Below are 4128 nucleotides of genomic sequence, written 5' to 3'. Positions count from 1 at the left end.
CCTCTCCGTCTTTCTCACTCCGTGTGAGTCAGACTATCGGAACAAGCAGCACAGCCAGGTCTGCTTATAAGCAAATAAAGCAATACGACTCGCTTATTATTGTCTGACAGGCAAGCCGTGTGTGAAATATGAAGGGAAAAAAATCTATATACTAATTTCAGCAACCAGCAAGCAGCACTAACCCGCATAGACTGTAAAACAAACAAATGTAACACATAAATGCAAGCGTGACGTCATTATGCTAATTATCATCACCACACGGTTTGATGCTGAAGGTGAAATCGCACGTGGGATCAGACTAGTGCCCGTGTTTATCATTGACCCAAATGGCGTGCGCGCACCCTCGCGCAGGGACGCGCGCATGAACTCTACACGTATGTCACACATAGAAGAGCATGCATACTCAGGTATACACCCCTATACACGCATTTCACACATGTCTATAAGAGCATGCATACTCAGGTATACACCCCTAATACACGCATTTCACACATGCCTATAAGAGCATGCATACTCAGGTATACACCCTAATACACGCATTTCACACATGCCTATAAGAGCATGCATACTCAGGTATACACCCCTAATACACGCATTTCACACATGCCTATAAGAGCATGCATACTCAGGTATACACCCCTAATACACGCATTTCACGCATTCCTATAAGAGCATGCATACTCAGGTATACACCCCTAATACACACATTTCACACATTCCTATAAGAGCATGCATACTCAGGTATACACCCCTAATACACGCATTTCACACATGCCTATAAGAGCATGCATACTCAGGTATACACCCCTAATACACGCATTTCACACATGCCTATAAGAGCATGCATACTCAGGTATACACCCCTAATACACGCATTTCACGCATTCCTATAAGAGCATGCATACTCAGGTATACACCCCTAATACACACATTTCACACATTCCTATAAGAGCATGCATACTCAGGTATACACCCCTAATACACGCATTTCACACATTCCTATAAGAGCATGCATACTCAGGTATACTATACACCCCTATACACGCATTTCACACATTCCTAGAAGAGCATGCATGCTTATGCTTACAGGTATACCCCCCCCCCCCCCCCCCCCCCCCCCCCCCCCCCCCCCGGTTTCCTCCTAAAGTACAGTATTCTCCCCATCATATGTATATATTCTCTGTTAGGATCTATGGGTAACAGTACTGTATATTTGCATATCGTATATGTCACAAATGTAACAGTACTATATCTGTATGTCATGTCCCTATGCCATAAATGTCATGATGTCATGTATGTTGTGTATGTCATAAATGTCACTATGAGTTGAAAATGGGGGACCCTGATGTAAACAAGACAAACGTCTTTCTCTGGTCTGCATCTCCTTAAAACAATTGTATGTATTGAGCCGTACTGTCTGTATTGTACCCATTCTTCAATCTAGTTAAATAAAGTTTTCATTCATTCATTCATCCATTCACCCTTCTGACTGCAGTGATGGCCAAATACGCGAGCCTCGCTCCTGACTCACCACTCTCCCGGTGTGCCGCTCGATGGCCTTCTTCACCTTGCCGTAGGTCCCCCTGCCCAGCGTCTCCAGCAGCTCGTAGCGGTGCTTCAGGTTGTGCTTGTGGTGGTGCTTCTTCACACCGCCGCTGTTCGTTGCTGCTGGTGGAGGTGGTGGACCACCTGCCGTCCTCCTCCTCCTCCCCCGGCGGGACAGACGGCACCGGGCCGGGATAGTCGACAGGTAGCAGCGGGTGGCCGTCCTCCATCCAGGTGTGCGTCAGCTCGGGACCCGGCCCCCCCGTCTCGCTGCTGCTGGACCGCCGTCGCGTCTGGCTCGCCACCGTTTCCATCAGCAGCGCTTCAAGAAGACGCAAGAGCTCCGCAAGAAGTTTGAGCTTCTGGGGACGAAACGAGTGTATATTCCTCAAACGTGCAGCATCGCCTGGGTTTTAGCCGTTTTAATATGCGAAGGCGTTGCCCCCTTTGTTGCACCGATTATGGTAATTATGTTGATGCTGTCAAAAAAGGTATAGGCGACCCCACATGCGCCCCTGTAAAATCCTGGGGGTACAAAAAAACGGCCGTGCACAAACCGATCTTTAGAATTTACAGTCCTGTTTATTTTTGGGATGCACTCGTATCATCGCCTCGCTTTCTTCTCCGGTACCGGCGCTGTGTCTATGCTGGTCTCGCAGCTCTCGCTGTGTGTGGGTCTCTAGTGCGCTACCGGCCGCTTCATGAGCTCTATTGCAGCGCGCTCTGCTGCATGCCCGTGTCTCTCTCTCTGCCGTCTGACAGATGGGGGGAGAAGGAGATGATGTGGAGCAAGAGCCAGGAAGGCCCGGGGGCGGGGTTTAGGCACGGTTTAGGCACGGTCTTCCCTCCACGCTGGCCTTGTGTGTGTGTGTGTGTGTGTGTGTGTGTGTGTGTGTGTGTGTGTGTGTGTGTGTGTGTGTGTGTGTGTGTGTGTGTGTGTGTGTGTGTGTGTGTGCGTGCGTGCGTGCGTGAGAGAGTGAGAGTGAGAAACACTTTTTTTCATTTATGAATAAGACTGATCCAAAATTGGACCATAAGCATATGCGTGACTCACCTTTTGAAATATACTACATATTATGTGCTTTATTTCTATAGAGCCCTTTTATTTGTACCACTAGAGACAGAACACCATGATAAAATAAAGACACATATCTTTATATTTATGTATCTTTCAGTCTAATTATGCCTGGTCTCCACTAGCCAGGGTTTAACAGACTGTTAACCATGTGGTAGTGAAAGGGTTAACCTCCTGTAGTGTGGTAGTTTTTTTTTTTTTTTTTTTCACAATTTTTCTTTATTTTCCCTTTTCAACATGAAACAAGACAACACAATACAGTAACAATACTAATAAACAAGACATCACAGGACAATAACAGTAATAATAATAACGACAATGACAAGACCATCAGTTAAATCAGAATAATGAAATATAAAATAGTCATGTATAAATTAAATATATAAATGAATAAGAATATATATATATTCTTATTCATTTATATATTTAATTTATACATGACTATTTTATTTTTCATTATTCTGATATATATATATATATATATATATATATACCTATATATATGTACCATAAAGCGAGATTACCTGAGCACCCATCATCTCCAGTATCGACAACCAAGGTCCCCACCCCGTGAGGACCCCAAATCCGGCGCCCCAGCGAACCATCATGCCTCTTTAACACTCCGACTCACCAAGACCTCGAATCAGGGGCCCCCACCAGTCCGAGACCGCGTTTTGTTTTCTTTTCTCATATTTTTATATTCAGAGTTAATGATATTGTTTACACTGTTTCTTTTTTTCTCATACGTATTTTTATATATTTGGTATTATTATCATTATTATTTTTTTCTTAACTTCTTTTTATTTGAATAACAGGTGTACAGCAGATACATGTCCCACAGCACACAGCAATTATCTCACTCTCTGGTCCTTTCCCCCACCTGCGGCCAACAAAACTAAATAAAGACAGGACAATAATAAAATTAAAAATAAACAATACTAAATAATAACAACAATGACAACAACAACATCATTGTTATACAACAGACAGGCCTCTTACACGTCTGTGTGGTAGTTAAAGGGTTAACCTTCTGTAGTGTGGTAGTGAAAGGGTTAACCTTCTGTAGTGTGATAGTGAAAGGGTTAATCGTATATAGTGTGGTAGTGAAAGGATTAACCTTCTGTAGTGTGATAGTGAAAGGGTTAATCGTATATAGTGTGGTAGTGAAAGGATTAACCTTCTGTAGTGTGCAGGGATGCGTTCTTCATGGGACGGGGTTGCACTCCGTGCACCCAAAGATTTGAGCAGAAGCGCGTGCACGCGCATGCACACAGGAATGCGCTGCACTCGCCAACTCGCTATAAGTACCCACCTGGGCTACTTTGCATATCAATATCGCTGGTCGTCAGGTGTGTTAAATACGTTCTCAGATACATTCACACCTAACTTGTGAATGAAATGTGTTACATTCCATTCGTAGAGGCAATTAGGCATCGTCTTTAGTCTGTGCTTAAGCGAGGGAACATTTATGTGCATGCGCGGGAGCGCGCATGCACGTGGCGTCATTA

The 4128-nt window shown here is 44.3% G+C and overlaps 1 pseudogene across 1 annotated transcript in view; it reads right to left on the bottom strand.

Annotated features, from left to right (window-relative positions):
• LOC311242015 (NUAK family SNF1-like kinase 1) overlaps positions 1–1917 on the bottom strand; it is a 26045-nt pseudogene extending 24128 nt beyond the window's left edge. Inside the window, exon 1 of the transcript XR_014620991.1 lies at positions 1532–1917. The product of XR_014620991.1 is annotated as an NUAK family SNF1-like kinase 1 (transcript). The remainder of the gene's footprint in view (positions 1–1531) is intronic.
• Between the last annotated feature and the right edge of the window lie 2211 nt (positions 1918–4128).

Source organism: Notolepis coatsorum (genome assembly GCF_963971535.1).
Source record: "Notolepis coatsorum genome assembly, chromosome: 15".
Lineage (NCBI taxonomy): Eukaryota > Metazoa > Chordata > Actinopteri > Aulopiformes > Paralepididae > Notolepis > Notolepis coatsorum.
Note: the sequence above shows the minus strand (reverse complement) of the source record. Positions and strands in the feature narration are given on the sequence as shown.